This window comes from Ursus americanus, chromosome 2 (assembly GCF_024610735.1).
Source record: "Ursus americanus isolate L20-20 chromosome 2, mUrsAme1.1.p, whole genome shotgun sequence".
In the NCBI taxonomy this organism is placed as follows: domain Eukaryota; kingdom Metazoa; phylum Chordata; class Mammalia; order Carnivora; family Ursidae; genus Ursus; species Ursus americanus.
Genome location: NC_142128.1, coordinates 75,824,395 through 75,844,762, shown reverse-complemented (window position 1 = coordinate 75,844,762; position 20,368 = coordinate 75,824,395). Strand labels below are relative to the sequence as shown.

Here is a 20,368-nt window from a genome sequence, read left to right as displayed (position 1 = left end):
AAAGGACAGTCTCTTCAATTAATAGTGTCAGAAAAATTAGACAGCTACATGCAAAAGAATAAAACTGGGCCACTATCTTATACCATACATGAAAATCAACTCAAAATGGATTAAAGACTCGAACATAAAATCTGAAACCCTAAAACTCCTAGAAGAAAACATAAGTGGTAAGCTCCTTGACAATGGTCTTGGTAATGGTTTTTTTGGATGTGACACCAAAAGCAAAGGCAACAAAAGTGAAAGCAAACAAGTGGGACTACATCAAACTAAAAAGCTTCAGCACAGCAAAGGAAACCAAAAACAAAATGAAAAGGTAGCCTACCAAATGGGAAAAAATACTTGCAAATAATATAGCTGATAAATGGTTAATATCCTATATATTTATATAAAGAACTCATACAATTCAATAACCCCCCAAAAATTACAATCCAATTTAAAAAATAGGCAGAAGATCTGAATAGATATTTCTTCAAAGAAGACATACAGATGGCCTACGAGTACATAAAAAGGTACTCAACATCACTACTCAAAACCACAATGAGATATCACCTCACACTTGTTAAAATGACTATTAACAAAAAGACAAGAAGGAACAAGTGTTGGCAAAGACGTGGAGAAAACAAAACTCTGGGGCGCTGCTGGTAGGCATGTCAATTGGTGCAGCCACTATGGGAAAGGGTATGGAGGTTCCACAAAAACTTAAAAATAGAACTACCATATAACCCAACAATTCCACCTCTAGGTATTTATCTGAAGGAAATGAAAACACTAACTCAAAAAGATATGTGCACACCCATGTTCATTGCACCATTATTTATAACAGCTAAGATACGGAAACAACCCAAGCACCTGCTGACGGATAGATAGAGAAAATGTGGTGTATATGGATGTGTGCATATATGTGTATATATGTGTATACGCACATACACACACACACACACACAATGGAATTCTATTCAGCCATAAAAAAAAAAAAAAGGAAATCCCGCTTTTTGCAATGTGGATGTACCTTGAGGACATTATGTTAGGTGAAACAGACAGAGAAAGACGATATAACCTTACTCATGTGGAATCTAAAAAAGCCAAACTCAAAGAAATAGAAAGTAGAATGGTGGTTTCCAGAAGTTGGGGGATGGTGAGAGGAGGAGATGTTAGTCAAAGAATACAAACTTCCATCTATAAGATGAATTAAGTTCTGGAGCTCTAACGCACAGCATAGTGACTATATGCGGAATCTAAGAACTAAAACAAAAACAAGAAGAAAACAACAACAGACACTTACAGATGCAGAGAACAGATTAGTGGTTGCCAGAGGCAGGATAGGGGATAAGCAAAATGGGTCACAGTGGTCAAAAGGTACAAACTTCCAGTAGTATAAGTGATGTGCAGCACGGAGACTACAGTTAATAATACTGTATTGTATATTTGAAAGTTGCTAAGGGAGTAAATCTTAAAAGTCTTCATCACAAGAAAAAAATTTTGTAACTACGTGTTGTAAGAGATATTTAGACTTACTGTGGTGATCACTTCACAATATATACATTTATCAAATCATTAAGTTGTACAACTGAGACTACTATGTTAGACACTAATTACAAAACCATTTTTAAAAAGGGTGATAATAGGGGCGCCTGGGTGGCACAGCGGTTAAGCGTCTCCTTCGGCTCAGGGCGTGATCCCGGTGTTATGGGATCGAGCCCCACATCAGGCTCCTCCGCTATGAGCCTGCTTCTTCCTCTCCCACTCCCCCTGCTGTGTTCCCTCTCTTGCTGGCTGTCTCTATCTCTGTTGAATAAATAAATAAAATCTTAAAAAAAAAAGGGTGATAATAAACTACAATAATCAAGACAGTTTGGTATCAGCAACAAGGCAGACAAATAGATCAATAGAGTAAGGCAGAGTATACACAAACAGACCCATAAATAGATGATCTACTGATTTTTTATAAAGGGACAAAGGAATTTTCAATGGAGAAAGGAAAAGTCTTTTCAACAAATGATGCTGAAACAACTGGATATCCATATGCAAAAGGTGATCTTTGATCTGCATAGCACATCATATACAAAAATTAACTCAAAATGGCTTTCTTCAAAATATGCCCTTCTTTGGCACTGACTTTCTGTACAGAAAAGAGCTAACATAGCAGGTTTAAGACTGCTGTCCTTAGAAGGATCTGTTTGCAAGGCTGGCCCTTGGTTGGTGTTTGGGAGCTTGGCTCTCAGAGTACTTCCAATCCACAATAACTGGTAAGAACGGTTCCCTGTGCCAAGACTACATGTGTAGATGCTCTGTTTTATGGTGAACCTCTGCTTTCCTTCTGGGAGTCTGGAGTTTTGCTACAAGCTAGGCAGAAGGCGCCTATGTGACCAGTCCCATATAAAAACCTTGAGCTCCAAATAGTTACTGGAGTTTTTAATAGACAAAAAGAAACATTGCACAGATGTTGCCCCAAGGAATGCCCTCCATAAGGCAGGCTGTGTGTAGATTCCCCCAAATTCTACCCATGTCTTTTCCTTATGATCCAACTGTGCATCTTTGTGACATGCTGTAATAAATCTTAGCCATGAGGACAACTACATGCTAAATCTACGAGTTCTAGCAAATCTTCAAACACAGAGGTAGGTCTTGCGGACCCTCAATACCTTATAACACAAATCTCATAACACACTATAGCATGCTGTTTGATTTCCCTAATCAAACCATGCATTCAATCGTAGCCATGGTCAGTTACAAAATAAATATACAACTCATTAACTTTTTTTATATGCAAAAAATGACTAGATAGAAATAAAAGGTCCCATTAACAAAAAACACATAAAACGCAGTAAGAGTAACTTAATGAGAAATGTGCATGCCTATAAAAGTGAACTGGAAGATACAAGAGAATGGAAAGATAAATGCATTTAAGAATTAACCCAATCCCATCAGAAAGAACGAGTTCTCAACATTTGCTACAACATGGACGGCACTGGAGGAGATAATACTAAGTGAAATAAGTCAAGCAGAGAAAGACAACTATCATATGATTTCTCTCATCTATGGAACATAAGAACTAGGATGAGCAGTAGGGGAAGAAAGGGATAAAGAAAGGGGGGGTAATCAGAAGGGGGAATGAAACATGAGAGACTATGGACTATGAGAAACAAACTGAGGGCCTCAGACGGGAGGGGGGTGGGGGATTGGGATAGACCGGTGATGGGTAGTAAGGAGGGCACGTATTGCATGGTGCACTGGGTGTTATACACAACTAATGAATCATCGAGCCTTACATCGGAAACCGGGGATGTACTGTATGGTGACTAACATAATAAAAATCATTATAAATAAAAAAAACAATTTTTACAAAAAAAAAAAAGAATTAACCCAATCCCATTAGGATTAATTTAGGGGAAGGGGGTGGCACATAAATTATAGGAGGAGAAACCTGACAAGGTGATTACAAAGTTCATCTGGAAAAATAAACATAGAGAATAATCAGGAAAATTTTTAAACAAACTTTAATGCAAGAAGCCCTTTTCTACCAGATAACAAAAGCCACAATAATAAAAGCAGTGTACTAGTTGTTCCAGAAAAGACAGATCAGCGAAAGAAAAAAATCTAAATATAGAAACTGACCCACATATGTACAATATAGCATATGATCACAGTGGTACTTCAAATTAGCAAGGAAAGGGTGAATTATTCAATAACTGGTGTTTATATAACCGCTTAATCAGTTATGGATAAATGTAAAGCTGGATCCTTCCTTCACACCTTAGACTGAAATAAATTCCAAGTGGACCAAAGATGCCCACTCACATTTTACACTAATTAGAGATTCACTGAGCCGACAACTGATTCTTTAGGGAAATCACCTCCAAACCAAAGCCATATCACCACATACATTCCCTCTAACTTTGTGGATACATTTTTTTTTTAATTTATTTATGTGACAGAGAGACAGCCAGCGAAAGAGGGAACACAAGCAGGGGGAGTGGGAGAGGAAGAAGCAGGCTCACAGCGGAGGAGCCTGATGTGGGGCTCGATCCCATAACGCCAGGATCACGCTCTGAGCCGAAGGCAGACGCTTTAACGACTGCGCTACCCAGGTGCCCCTGTGGATACATTTCTTAAAAGGTTCCTCTGTGGTTATCTATCTTCTGGGATTCAAAGGTAGAAAAGATGAAGCATATTTTAGCTGATGTATGGAACCTGTCCTCTGTGGATATTTTCCCTCCTCTTGAAAATGGTTGTAGGCCAGCATAAATAGCCAGAAAAGTTAACTTATCGATCAAAAGAACCTAGCCATAACATATTTTCATGCATGAAATTCACTAAGTAAAATAAGTACTTAAATCAACATTAAGTTAATTAGTATATATCCAACCTCCACCATGTAAGACATCAATTCTGTCAGGATGATATCAGGAATCCATCCCTAACCCTCTTTTCTCAAGGATTAAAAAAAAAAAAAAAAAGGCATCGGTACATAGACTCTGGACCTCTCAGTTTCAGATCAGTGAAACATCTACCCTGAGCAAAAGTATGAACAGACCACTTCCCTTGCACCAAGGGCTGGGCAGTGAAAAACATTCCAGTCCTTCTGTCTCGGCAACAAATAACTTTTCCTTCCTTGTGTCAGTTATTAAAGAGCATATAACACAGCTGAATAATGTTTATGGGCTAGGAAAAACTAAAATAGGCTTTAGCTTTCAGAGCTGGTCCACGGATGTCATTCTTTAAAATGCTTTAGTTTTATACTCGCAGGACTCCAACTAATATGGGCTTTAGAAAAAGAAATAAGGGGAGAAGAGAGAAAATGTAGACAGAAGTATTTCGGAGAAAGGTAGGACCTGGTGAGGCACGGGACTGGCTCTCGCATGGTCCTCATCAGGACTTTGTTCTCCATTTTTATGATTACTCCAGATTCTTGTACTCCTGTGACCTTCACAATATATTCTTTCCCTTTATCTCCTGAAATTCAGGCCCCGCTTCAAATACTGAGGGTCTGTCTTACTTAATGCCGATACTAATGTGCAGCAGCCTCGATTTGGAATATAAAACTAAAAATAACAAGTATGAGTCAGTGCAGTCAATGCGGTAGGCTCTTTTCCCTCTGGGTGCACATAAACCTCTCATTAAGAAGTTCAAGGAAGCTGAGAATGAATCAAAGAAAATACAGTGCCATGATTTCCACCTTCTATTAAATTGTAAATGAAAGTGTCATTGTAATTATAGTAGCAAACGCCCTATTCTTCGTTACCATCAAGGCTCTATAAATTCACAACCTAATTGAAAATTCTTGAGCCAGAAAAAAAAAAAAACCTTAAAATGTACTCTTAAGACAGCAGCTACAAAAATCTATTGCTCCCCTCAATTCAAGACTATCTCTTATTAGCACTTTCTAGAAGTCACTGAGCTATATGTCAAAGGGAAAGACAGCTATCCTAACAACAAGGAAAACTGAAAATAGTATTGTTAGAGCAGGCAGTTAGTTAGGTTCTAACAGGATATCTGGAAGCTAGCAAAGAGGAAGTCACGGCCAGCCACTGGGAAAGTCTGAGAGGCCTGTCCTGGCAGCACTCCGTAAGAGGCCATATCATACCAGACAGACCCAAGATGGCAGGTGCCATGACAGGAAACCCCTCACCAAATTAGGAAGAAAAGGCAAGAAAACCCTGCTTCCAAGAAAACCCCGCCTCAAGTAATGAATATTCCACCCCCTAATTAAAAACTGTCAAAAAAAGATAGAAACCCAAACACCAGGGCGCACAGCATGTGTTCTCTCTCTCGCTCTCATTCACCCATTCTCAAATCTCGAGGGTGTACTTTCACTTTAATAAACTTTCCCCCACTTGTGTTGCTCCTTTGCTGTGCTGTGTGTGTCCTTGAATTCTTCTTGTGACTAGACCAAGGACCTTCGGAGATATCTTTGGGATGGGCTGGGTTGTGGCCCCAAGGTCTCTCCTCAGTTCACCCCGCACAGTATACACGGGGAGAACTATTACAACTCTAGATATTTTTTAAAAATAAATTCAAACTAAATTATATACTTAGAAAAGGAGCACATTATTTATAACATACTATGTAATCACAAAGAAGTAAAATAGAGGAATAGGACAGAGTTATGGTTTTTATATGATTTTTAGTTATTTTACATTCGAGCGTTGATCTAAGAATAGAAGAATGATAATTTTATTGGATATGCATAGAAATTGAATATTGAGGTCTGCTTGTATGCCAACACTCATTAACATGAATTAACATCAATTCATTAACATCAATAACATGAATTATTGGAACATTTTGGAAGACTCATGTTACCAACTCACTAGTAATTCTCACACACTAAAAATCCTAAAAAAACAAAAACAAAAAAACAAAAATACTAAATGTGACACCACTGAAAGAACAAGCAATAGGAACAATCAAACGTACTTTTCAGATTTGTACAGAATACATCTGGCCCATCTCTACGAGTTCTAAGAATGTCCCTACCTCCGTCGGTAAGATAATAATATGTATATACCAGTTTACTTGCTACAAAGGCCTTCATATACTTTTATTTCATTCAGTCTTCATAATTCTTGTGAGATTCGTATAGGTAGCATTAATTCTATCTCCACTTTATATATAAGGAAATGGAGACTCCAAGAATTTAGTGACTTACTCAGTTGCCCCACCTGGATGGAGCAAACTGGGAAACTAAAACCAAATTTTCTGATTCTAAATCCTATAATCTTTCTACTAAATACTAGCTCTACCAAATAACAGAAATAAGAAAAAGTACATTCTTCTTCTTCTACTCTGGATCATTAGAGCCAAAAAAGGTTTGAAAGTCAAGTTTGGTCACTAATGAAAAAATTCCCACCCTACACCAGCAACCCCATAAGTCAAAATATAGTTCACTCCCTTATATATAACATAGTTTTGGGGAGTGCAAATTCTATATCCAAAATTATCATGTACATTGTCAGATATTCATCTCATGTTCCCCAAAAAGAGACAGCTAAAAACACCACCAAAAGAGGGAAAAGCCCAGGATCCACTGGGGAAAGAAAGAAAGAAAGAAAGAAAGAAAGAAAGAAAGAAAGAAAGAAAGAAAGAAAGAAAGAAAGAAAGAAAGAAAGAAGGAGGTATAAGAAAGAAAGAAAGTAAAATTGGTCTTCCCAGGTGAAAGGGAGAATCGAAGGCCACAGGCAAAAAAAAAACAAAACAAAACTTAAGTGGATTATCATTCCTCACGCACAAAGCAATAGCAGGCACCCACCTCAAAGGAAGAAGAGTAACACATACAGAAACACTCCTGTAATTGTCATAAGCTGGGAAAAGTAGCACCAAGATCAGCTTCCCCAGCTAGCTCTATTGAACTATAAGCATTCTAGCTATCATCTCCAAATTCTCCTCATCTCCTACGGCTTTTACGCTTTTTACAACTGTACTAGGATAAGAAACTATCAGAATTGAACAGATTCAAGATACTTTGTAAGCCAGGCCCATAATTTGTAAACCTACCACTAATAAGCACAATCCTTTGTCAACAATCATATAAGATAGGTGATAACTACTCTCCCTGAGATGCTAATTGGTGAGGTTTAAATTATTATTTAGGGTTGTACTTGTAAGAAATCATAAAGGCCACCTAGACCAGTAATGAGCAGGACACAAAGAACCACAGGTGACCGCTGAACTTCAAGACAGTCTGGTTCAAGTCGGATAAAAGATTAGTAAGTTATCTCTGCTACTACTTCTCAGGTATGACCAGGTATTTATAATTCACTGATTTAAATAAATGATTTTCATCTAATCAAAAAAAAGTAGCAGATAATAAATTCGAACATCTATACATCTTCCCCATGGACTCAATGAAGGCATTTTCATTTTTAAAGGTTAAAACAAAACAAAACAAAACAAGTTTACCACTGATCTCCGATTCTCTAGCCACTACAAGAATTTTTTTCCTCTAATTTCCTAAACAGACTGTAATTTTTACTGAGATATTATATGTTGATTTGTGCATACTCAGTACACTTAATTCAGTAATGCCATAAAGATACCTTCAATATATAGAAAATACTACATAGAGGACCATACAGAGAGTTCTTCATCATAAAACTAGACACCACCTTTCAGATTTATATGACTTGGACATATTAACACATATTAACATATATATTCACCTATGAGAGGCATATCATTATTTTAGTTAGGGGTTCACAAAGACATAAGATATCTGAAGTAATAAACACCAAAGAAACAGAATTTCAGATGATGAAAACTCTTGCCTAAGAAGAACAGCCTACAAAACTAACACTATGTAAGTAAGCAGTAGCTTATTTTTTTAATTGAGATAAAAATACATATACCATAAAATTCACCATCTTAAAGTGCACAATTTATTGGATTTTACTATAATAACAGAATTGTGGAACCATCACCACTAACCTAATTCCAGAACATTTTCACCACTCCTCAAGAAAGGCCCATACCCATGGGCAATAGCCCCCCCCCCTTCTTTTCACCTCCCAGCCCTGGCAAGCACTAACCTACTTTGTGTCTCTATGAATTTGTCCATTCTGGACATTTCATATGAATGGAATCATAAAATATGTGCCCTTTTGTGTCTGGCTCCTTTCGCTCGGCATAATGTTTTTGAGATCTGTCCATGCTGTAGCTTGTATAAATACTTCAATCTTGTTTATGGAGGAGTAATATTCCATTGTATAGGTATACCACATTTTGTTTAATTCTTTCATCAGCATTCTTTCTACTTTTTGGCTTTTATGAAAAATGCTGCTATGAACATTTGTATGAAAGTTTTATATGAACACATGTTTTCAATTCTCTTGTATATACATACACCTAGGAGTGCAACTGCTGGGTCATTTGGTAACTCTCTTTTTAACTTTTTGAAGAACCGTCAAACTGTTTCGTAAAGGGGCTGCACCATTCTACCTTTCCACCAGCAATACATAAGAATTCCAATTTCTTCACATCCTCATCAACACCTATTATCAATTTTTACAATCATCTTTAATCAAGCATTTGGAAGAGGACTGTAGAGTGTCCTTTGAGTTCTATTTTATTTTTCACTAGAATAGCTGCCCAAGAAAGAGAAAGTATAACTGGAAAGGAGTAAATAAGTCATTATTTGCAGATGACATGACTGTCTACAAAGAAAACCCAGCATATCTTTAGAAATATTTAAATAATTCAGCAATATGGCTGAGGATCAATATACAAAAATTAATTGGCTCTCTATCAAATTTCAATTACAGTAGCAGCAAAAAATATAAGATATCTAACAAATCTAACAAAAGAAATCTAACAAAAGACATGCAATATCTTTATAGAAAAATTGTAAACTTTATTGAAAAATATTAACCAAGTGCAAAGATACACCATGTTCAAGAACAAGCAGTTTTGGTACCATAACAATATTAACTCCACACTGATGTAAAGATTCAACACAACTCCCGTTAAAATTTCAAAAGATCTTTTTGAGAAACCAAACTGATTCTAAAATTTATATGGAAAAACAAAGGCCCAGAAAAAATCCTGGCACCACTGAAGAAGAAAAAGAAGGAGAATCTCCCCTAATAAGACAATAAAAATCAAAAAGCTCTACTAATTAGAATAGGGAGGTACAGCTAAGGCATAGGTAAGTGTTGATTAATAGAACAAAGAGCGGCGCCGGGAAACAGACCCATACACACATACAACAAAGGCAGCACTGCCAATCGGTGAGAAATGTTTGGAATATTTAGTAAATCGTATTGAAACTACTGGATAGCCATAAAGAAAAAGCAAAACTGGATTCTTATTTCGACCACATAAAAAATTAATCCCAGATGGATCAATAACTTAAATATGACTTTAAGCCTTAAGGCAACATTTTAAACTTTTAAAAATAATATATAATTTCCTCAAAAAGTCTCAAAGAGTGTTAGAGACAGAGAGACAGAGAGCAGGAAAGAAAAGAGAGGAAGAAAGAAAAGAATGAAAAGAAACAAAGAATATATTTATAAGTTAGACTAAATTAACACTTTCATTCATCAAAACACCATAGACATTTCTGAGTATCCAAAGAAAATGGAAGCCACCTAGCACCATACCTCCTAATTTCTCCTCCCTAAACTGTACAAAAGAAGGGAAAAATAAATATACATAAAAACTATGTTCTCAGGATAATCTGTTCTTCAGAAGAATGCTGAAACTTCAAAATAACTGATAGTAAAAATACAAAACTTAACCAAATTGTAGTGCATAATCTCTCATGCTCCCACCCACTCCAACCCCACTGAAAGGTTTTGTTGTAAGCACAGGGAAGACAAAGGAAAACGGCTGAGAAGACAGAAAAGAGAAGATAGCAAGGGTTGATCTTAAACTACTGTCGGAAAGATAAGTTCATCCTAAATCTGAAAGCATTAAAAAATAAACAAGTAATTGAGTAGATGATAGCGCAGGGAAGAACTTCAAAGGGCATGTGAGTTAAAGGGGTAAGCATGATTTAAAGGGGCAGTCTTTGTAACTGACAGTTTCAGGAGAAGAAACAATGCAGAGGGAGAAGGCTTTCTGGCAACTGGGTGGAGAAGGGGAAAAGAAAATGGGATAGAGGACAGCAAGACAAGAGAATCACAAAACCAGAGGATTCGCAATCCCTTCCACGCCAAAACAAAATACAACAAAAACTCCACTGTATCTTTCCATATCGACCTCTTCTACCGAGCCTGAAATTCTTTCACTGAAATCACATCTTGTGGTTACACAACTACATCCAGAGGGAATTTATCCAGATGGTAACCATTAACAAAAACAGAACATGTAAGACTAGGAATATATAATATATAAACAGGTGGATTAACTGATAAATGAGAGAATGTACCTCTCTGTCGTTCTTGGGCTCACTGGCTCATTAATTAATATTTCCCAGCCTGTTTTGAGGTCAGATGTAGCCATGTGACTGAATTGCTGACGTGGGATATGAATCTTAGGGAATGCACGCTGCTTCCAGGCTTAGTCCATAACCACCTCTGAGGCACAATTCTCATTTCCCAGTCCCTCTCCTCCACCCTCTGCGGACGCAGATGAATCCAGCAACCTCTGAAGCCACGCACTGAAGATATCACAGCCACAAGACAGGAGTCTGGATCCCTGAACCACGGCTCAAACGAGTGCCATGTGGCCAATCGACAGACCTGATCTAGACTTCACACAAGTGAAAAATAAACCTTTAACCTCTTCAAGTCATTGTTTGTTTGGGGTTTGCCTGGCAGAGCAGCTAACAGTACTGTAAGTAATATGCTGGCTAATTATCTCCTAGGGAAGCAGAAAAACTTTAATGACCTATGATATACAAAGGGATATGTCAACATGGGAGGAACAGTGGTAACAGAAATCAAATCTGAATGACAGAAATCACCATGGACTTGAAATCTGGTTAATGAGGAATGGGTTAATGAAGTGGGTGCCTGAAAGTGGACAGTAAAGAGAGAGGGTATTTTAAGAAGAGAGGTGAAAACTGTACAAAAAAGAAAATATAAGTGCTGCTTACTGCAAACAACATTGATCATAAAGAAGTAAATTCTGAAAACTGACTTAAAACTGAAATACAAATATACTAGAGAAAAGGGATGTGGACAAATGAATGAGGAGGATGAAATAATATTTTATTACTTTTGTTATCATTACAATTGTTAAATTTTATTATTATTTACTTTGGTTTTATTCAATAAATGTACACAAGAATCTCTGAGGAAGACAATACTGTTATCCCATTTTATAGATGAGAACAGTGACATACTTAAGGGCACAGTAACCTGCCCAAGGTCACAAAGTTAGTAAGTAGTTGAAACATAGTATTAGAACCCAGGAGTCTCGACTCGAGAACCACATACCTAACCACAATGCTGACCTACTAAAAAGAACTCTTTACCTGCCACAGCAGAAACACAACATATGTCTAAATATTTTCAAAATCAAGAAATAGCAGTGAAAGGTAAGCAGGAAAAAAAGACAGCTAAAAGGGTTGAAAGCCTTTGCCTCTGTGGAGTGGGACTGGTGTGAAGGACAGAAGGGCTTAGTAATATGTAAAAAGTATCACTTTGATTTAAAAATCAGGGCTTTCACTTTTAAAGAAAAGAGATAATTAAGACACATGTTACATACACCGTAATTTTGCATGAGTCTGGATTTTAAAAGCGGATCTAATGCAAACTAACACAAGTTGCTTGTGTAACAGAACACTTTAACGCGTATTCAACTATACCATTCTATTCTCTTCGTATACAGACTATTGCTTGTTACTTTGCCGACTTTCTGTCAACATCTCTAAAAGAACCACTATGTTAAAACCAACTGAGAACATTTATTTATTCCTGCAAGATGCTTTTAGGTGAGAAAGTTATTCAAAAATCAAACAATTATCTCTAGCAGAATGCAAGACAACTACTGTCTTTTTAAATTAATTCCAAAGATAATAAACACATTAAGATAAAATACTAATCAAGTTCAACAACTACAACATAAATATCTTTTCATTTTCACATGGAAGTCTATATTCATGTTAATGCTATACTTGTCCGTCATCTTCTGTTTTCTACCTAAGCTTACCTCCTGGCTAATCTCAAATAATCTCATGGCTTTAAATATATATACCCCCAAATTTATATCTCCCATCCTGACCTTTTCCCTGAATTCCAAATTTAGATAACCAACTAACTGCCCTCCTTATAGCTTTAATAAATAGGTGTCTCGAAGTCAACAAGAGCAATGCATAAGGACAGGATTTATGCAATTTGTAATACAATTATGTAAGAATTACTCTTTGACTCAGAAACCCCACTTTTCAGAACCTAGCTAAAAACACATCATGAATAAGTATTAACACGTGCACAAAGTTATTCACCATGACACTATTTTAATAGCAAAAATTTTAAACAAGCAATTTCCATTTGTGAGCAATCAGTTGAATAAATGATGGTACGTTCACATAATGAAGTACAATGAAGCTAGAAAAAAAGACTGAGAGCTTTAGGTTCTGCTGTGAATTTCACTCTGAGGTACACAGTTTAAAGGGAAAAAAAAGCAAGACACAAAACAACATAAGTAGCACTTCATCTTTTGTAGAAAGGAGAAATAATATATATAATTCTTATTTATATACCCTATATATATTTCTTATATATATCTTTTTATATGTGTTTATATATACCTTTTTATATATATATTATACATCTTTCTATATTATATATAAACAACTAAACAAATGCAGAACTGGAACATTCTAAAATCTACTAGGTTAAGACTCTTGAAAAGTACACATAACTGAAGCAAACATAGAAAACAAATATAATTTTTGAATTTAGGTGGGGAGTCCATGTGGGTTCACTACTCTAACCTCTTTTTTGTATGTCCGAAATTTTTCATAATTATTAAAGGGGAAATATAATTCAAGATATATTAACACCCTTCAATGGCTTCTATCTCACTTACAAAATGTCAATATACTTTCATGACGCGCAAGACCCTATACAATCCGGTCCTGTATTATTTGCCTGCCTTTATTCCTTTCCCTGTTACTCTGCGCCAGCCACCCACTGGCCTTCTTTCTGTTCTTCAGGCAAGCCAAGATCATTGGTGTCTTCACACCTGTTCCTTCTGCCTGGAATGTTCTTCCCTCATATATTGGCATGGCTTACTCCTTTCATTCCAATTACTATTTGGTTTTCATTTTCTCCCTGGCCACCCTAAACTGCTGAGGAGGTAAGCTGCAAACCCTATTTCCTTTTCCATGATTTATCTTTCTCCATATCGCTTATCACTTCCTCAGATAATATATGGTTTACACTCTACTTATGTATTATCGGTCTCCCTCCTTTGGAAGGTAAACTCCACGTGGGCAACCATTTCTATATGTTCTACTCCCAGCACCTTTAACAGGGCCATGCACACACACGTCAGGAAACTTTAAGAATACACCACGGTCATTATGCACTATGAACCCTAACGTGCACTGGCCATATGCAGGGCAAACAGCACCTCCCATTTTGTGACTTGCCTTGTGTACCCTGCTTATAGTAGCCCTTATTGTACAAAAGTTTTAAATTTAAAAATAGTAAAATTTATCAATCTTTTCCTTCAGAGGTTGTGCTTTCTGTGACTTGAAAACTTGTTTCCCGCACTGAGATCACAGAGTGATTTCAAATATGCTCTTAAAAGTTTTAAAGTTAATCTTAAATCGTATTTCAGTTTACAGCATGAAACACAGACTTACTTTTATTTTTTTCCAATAGATAACCAATTTTCTCAGCATCATTTAATAAGTAGTCCATCTTTATTCCACTGAATCGTGGGGTCACCTTTCACGTAAGCGAAGTTTCCCTGTGTATGAGTATCTGCTTCTGTTCTCTTTATCGCGTCTCATTGGACTATCTGCCTATATCTGGGCCAATTCCGTACTATTTTCATTACTCTAACTTTACAAGAAGCTCTGGATATCACTAGGGCAAATCCCTAAGGCAGAGACAGCTAACTGCCACCCAATGTCCACTCTTTCTCTCGCTGGTTTAGTCATGGAATCAGCCTCCCGGATTTAGCGCACGAAGGGCAGCCTGGTGGAACTAGTCTCAGCTTCCCTTGTAGCTGTGTACGGCCACGTGACTACATTCTGGCCAATGACATGTCAGTAGAAGTCATGTGTTTGCAACTCTGGTTCACAGCCTTAAAAACCGCTCTTTCCCCCTTTCCCTTTCTGGCAACTGGAATGTGGACATGGTAACCTCAAACATGCCAAGGAAGACAACATCCTAGGGCACATCAGAGCAGGACAGAAGAAAATATTAAGTAGAATCAGATACCTCCATTCTGCCTATCAGCTTAGACTTCTACATTAAGAGAGAAAGAAACCTTTCTTCTTCAGTCACTTCATCTCTGATAAAGCAACCAAATGAATATTTTAATTAATACATATCCACCCCCTACTACATTCCTTTACTTCAAAGCTATTTTAGTTATTTTTGGCTATTTGCTCTGCCATATACATTTAAGAAATAACTTGTACATTCCCTGAAAATTCTTGTTGGGATTCAGATTAGAGTTCCATTAAATTTATAGATTAATTTGGGGAGTACTGCCAATTTAAACATACTGCATATTTCTACTCATAAAAATTATTTATCTCTTCATTTACATGTTTTCTTTTATGTCTGTATATAAAGCTTTTTCATTTTCTCCATAAAATGAAAAAACATAATACAGAAGCCGCAAGTAAATAATGTTAGGCTTGTAAAAGGGGTATAATTGCACTTACCAGTGAGCTTTCCAAAATCCTAAAAGCATTAATGACTTCTTGATAGTAAATTTGAAGTCATAGATGAAATGGACAATTTCAGAGAAAAACATAATTTAAACTGAGAGTAAAGTTAAATTAATCATAAGTGGTTTTCAGTCTTCAAAGAAAAAAGGACCCAACAAAAGAAGTCATACACTTCTTTTGTTCAATTTGTTCCTGGGTATATTATAGATATCACAATACCCTAAAAGAGATCTTTTATTGCATTTTCTAATTGTTACCCATTACATATAAAAATGTGCCTTATTTTTATATAGTAATCTTGCATTAATCAAATTTACTGAACTCTCTCATTCTATTAATTTGTTTATAAAGTCTCTTGGATTTTCTATGTAGATAATCAACATCACCTATGAATAATAGCCTTATCCCTTCCTCTTTAAACGGATACTTTCTATTTCTCTGTCCTGGCTTACTACTGGCTAAACTGTCCAATATGATACTGAATGGCAACTTTCATGCTTCTAATATTTCATCATTATTTACCTATTTTTGACAGATACCTTTTATTAGGTTAAAGAAGTTTCTTTATATTCTTAGAGTAAGAGCTTTCATTACAAATGAACGATACAGTTTATTAAATGCTTTAATTGAGATGCCCGCACGATCAACACGATCAACATGGTAACCTTATGGATAGAGGCCCACGCAGCGTTCTTGGAATGGTCCGACTTCTCATATGTTTGTACGTTTCCTCAAAGCATTGCAGCACTTGTTTTGCTAATTCTTACACTCATATTTCTCAGTAAGATCAGCATGTATCTCCCCCTCTCATACTGTACTACTTTGGATTAGTATCAAGGGTATATTCTAGTCTCATGAAGTAATTTGGGATAATGTTCCATTTCTTTTAGTCTCTGGAACAGTGTTCATAAGGTTGGGTCCTTTTTTCTTTGAAGACTGAAAACCACTTATGATTAATTTAACTTTACTCTCAGTTTAAATTATGTTTTTCTCTGAAATTGTCCATTTCATCTATGACTTCAAATTTACGATCAAGAAGTCATTAATGCTTCTGGGATTTTGGAAAGCTCACTGGTAAGTGCAATTATACCCCTTTTACAAGCCTAACATTATTTACTTGCGGCTTCTGTATTATGTTCTTAATTAGCCATAGCCAGAGATCTAGTTCATAAGCCTTTCCAAAGTACTGGCATTTTGGTTCTGTTTATCTTTATTGTATCTCTGCTTATTTGATTAATTTTTTGTTATCTTTAGTCTTTCCTTCTTTCTACTTTCTCTGAGCTTACAAGAAGATAGCTCTAACTTCTTACATTGAATGCCTGTCTCATAAATTCCATTCTCATCTTTTCTAACATAAGCATATAGGATATTGACTTTTTTTTTTTAAAGCTACAAATTCTTTGGCACTATTCCCATGATGAATCTCCTCCCCTTGAGCCTAGGCAGGCTTGCAAGTGCTTGTGTAAATACAGTACAAGAGAAGTGATACCATGTGCCTCCTTCCAGGGGTAGATTAAAAAGTCACATATTATCTACCTTACCTGTTAGAATACTGGCCACCACATGAGAAGTCTACGCCTGTGAATCTACAGCTCTAATTTTCAGTTCCTTGTTTAAAAAAAAAAATCCTTATTGACATAATTCACCATAAATTCTATCCTTTAAAGTGTACGATTCAGTGGTTTTCAGTATATTCACAGAGCTGTGCGACCATTACTACTGTCTCATTTCAGAGCATTTTCATCACCTCAAAAAGAAACTCTGTACCCATCAGCAGTCACTCTCCATTCCCTCTTTCCCGCAGCCCCTGGAAACCACTAATCTACTTTCTGTCTCTACGGATTTGCTTACTCTGGACATTTCATATAAATAGGATCATACAATATGTGGCCTTTTATGTCTGCCTTCTTTCCCTTAGGATAATGTTTTCAAGGTTTATCCATATTGTAGCATGTATCAATACCTCATTCCTTTTCATTGCTGAATAATACTCCGTTATAAGGACAGACCACATTTTGTTTATTCAGCCATCACTTCATGGGCATTTAGGTTTTTTTCTACTTTGGTTATTAAGCATAATGATGCTATGACAATTACAATACAGGCTTTTATGCAAACATAAGTTTTCAATTTTCTTGGTTATACACCTAGGAATAAAGTTCTGGGTCTGCATTTAACTTTTGAGGAAATGCCAAACTATTTTCCAAAGTGGCTGCAGCACTTTCCAATCCCACCAGGATTGTGTGAGGTTCCAATTTCTCTACATCTTCATCAACACCGGTTACTGTCTTTTTGATTTTAGCCATCTTAGTGGGGTGGAATGGTATCTCAACATGGTTTTGATTGGTATTTCCCCGATGAGCCTCCATATTTTTTTAACTCTGATGACTCCCTAACTTTTCTCTGGGCTTAAAAATACATGCTAGTATTTTCTCCAGTGTTTTTAGCTGTTTTACTGCAGAAATTTTTATATTATCTATTAAAATATTACTGAAAAAATAAATCTTCATCATTATATTTAGAATTGTACTTGCATAGAGAAAGTATTCAATAAACGCCTCCTAACTGGCAAGCATCGAATAAAATTATTCGAGATCAATTCGGCTAAACCCAATTCAACCACTCATTCACTAATTCCACATTTATTAAGTATCTACCATATGTCCTATGTATTTCTTAGCAGTGAACAAATCAATCAACGCTCCTACCCAATTAGAGCTTATATTTGATAGAGGGACACAGAGTTCCTCTGCAAAAAAAGTAATGACTATATAAGTGATAAGTGCCAATGAAGACAGACGTTACTAAACGGATAGGATGATATCATTAAGATTAAAGAACAGAAAGGGCTACTTTAGATATAGTCAGTAGGAAATGTGTGATTGAGAAAGTAACACTTGGAATGAGACCTAAAAGATTAGAGGAGTCAGTCGAAGAGCTGGTGGGGGGTTGGGGAGAGCATTACAGGCCGAGAAAATAGCCTGTAATAAAATCTTTAGCCAGAAACAAGCCTGGACATTTAATGAAGAAAAATAAAACCCATGTAGCTGAAGCATAGTGGGTAAGAGACAGGATGCATAAAAGAAAAAGCAGGAAGTGGGCAGGGCTCAGACTACGTAAGTGCGTTAGGCTGAGTAATGGTCTCTCAAAGATGTCCGTGCCCCAATCCGCAGAACCAGTAAATATTACCTGAAGTGGCAAAAGGGATTTTGCATATTTCGTTGCGTTAAGGATCTTGAGATGGCGAGATTAGAGCGGATTATCCTACCAGGCCTGATGTAATCACAGGAGTCCTTAGAAGAGGAAGGTAGGCAATCAGAGTGAGTAGGAGAAAAAAGAAGCAGAACATCAGAAGCAGAGTTCGTGGAGTGACAGGCTGTGAAGATGGGAGGAAGGGACCGCAAGCCACGAAACACAGGTGGAAAAGATAAGGACACAGAGCCTCCCCTCCGGCGTCCCGAAGAAAAGCATGACCTCAGCCCAGTGAAACTGACTTTGCGCTTCTGGTCCGCAGAACTGGAAGAGAATAAGCTTGTGTTGTTTTAAGCCACCAAAGCTGTGGTCATTTGTCACAGCAGCTGCAGGAAATGAATACAGAGTTTAGTATCTGAAAGTGGGGTGCCGCTGTAACAAATCCCTAACATATGGAAATGGCTTTGGAGTTAGGGACTGGGGAGAAGTCTGAAGAATTCGAGGACCATGACAGAAAAAGCCTAAATTGCCTTGAAAATATCTATTGCCTTTTAGTAGAAACGTAGGTGCTAATGATTCTGGCTAGTGAGGACTGAGGGGAAAAAATGAGGAACATGGTAAAAAAAAAAAAACCCTATGCAGTCCAAGGGACCGCTGTGGAAACATAAACATTAAACGGCTGCTGGTGAGAAGTCAGAAAGAAAGGAAGAGCGGGTTACTGGACACCAGAGAAAGGAGATCCTTGTGACCCAGTGGGAGAGGGCCTGGCTAATTTGTGTCCTTCAGTTATATGGAAATTGCAGTGAACTTGGATATTTAGCTAAGGAGATGTTCAAGCAACGTGCTGCAAGGACGGCTGAGTTTCTTCATGCTGTTTTTAGCAAACCTTGGGAGGAAACGGATAAATTGAGGAAAAAGCTTTTAGGTAAAAAGGCACCAGGACTTCATGATTTGGAAAATCCTCAGCCTATCCAGATTGTGAATTATGCTAAAATTAGAGATTCAACATCAAGAAAGCACGCTCTGGAGCCAAGGGTGTAACTAGACATCCTTTCGCCAGTGCCTCAAAACGAACACATAATCAGTGACACGGAGGGCTCTCGGAAGAGATTAGATATACCACTCTTGGATCTCCCCCACCCCCATCTGAGCAAAAGCCAAAAAAAAAAAAAAAAAGAGAGAGAGAGAGAGAGAGAGATGGAATAATCCAGGAAAGACCTGTGGAGGAGCACCTTATCTAACGGAACGAATCCTGGTGACATACTGAGAAGACTCATGAGGTTTTTGAGAATATTACTTATAAACACTGCCAACTTGAACTGAAAGGATTGAGAGGATGAAATAAAAGAAAACGGATGGCCAAACTTCTACAGGCAGAAAACCGGTGCAAACATACACTACCTTTTGTGAAAAAAGAAGGAAGACTCCAAAGGTAGAGTCTTAAACCCAGAGGGTGGAGCCTCGGACCTCAGGGTCAAGAGCTAGACAGTGTGATTCCCAGGCCTTGAAATCTAAAGCTTTTCCCCAGTTTCAAGTTTCAAAATTGCTAAATACCAGTGACTCCTTTCCTCCTTCCATTTTCTCACTTTTGGGGTGGAAATGTCTATAACCGTCATCCTATGCCTCTCCATCGCTGTATTTGGAGAGCAGGTAATTTGTTTGCTAGTTTCACAGGCCTGCAGATGGGAAAGGACTTTTGAGCCAGGATGGATCATACCCAGAGTTTCATCCACACCTGATACAAATGCTTTTAGACGAGGAGCTGATGATATTTAGATGACGTTTTGTACTTTGAGTTGATGCTAGAACATAAGGCTTGGTAGATCAGGGTAAGGCTCTTTGATTTTATTCCAGGTATGACAGGAATCCACAGAAGTGGGT

General features: G+C 37.2%; 1 protein-coding gene across 2 annotated transcripts in view; it reads right to left on the bottom strand.

Moving 5' to 3' along the window:
- Nucleotides 1-20,368, bottom strand: part of SYT14 (synaptotagmin 14) — a 202,879-nt gene that overhangs the window by 166,810 nt on the left and 15,701 nt on the right. The window contains exon 1 of one of the 2 annotated variants that reach the window (XM_087857908.1): nucleotides 10,865-13,115. The exons of the other annotated variant lie outside the window; for it this stretch is intronic. The gene's annotated coding sequence lies outside the window, so the exon portion shown is untranslated. Of the gene's footprint in view, nucleotides 1-10,864; nucleotides 13,116-20,368 lie in introns of those variants that run through there. 2 annotated transcript variants of the gene reach the window in all.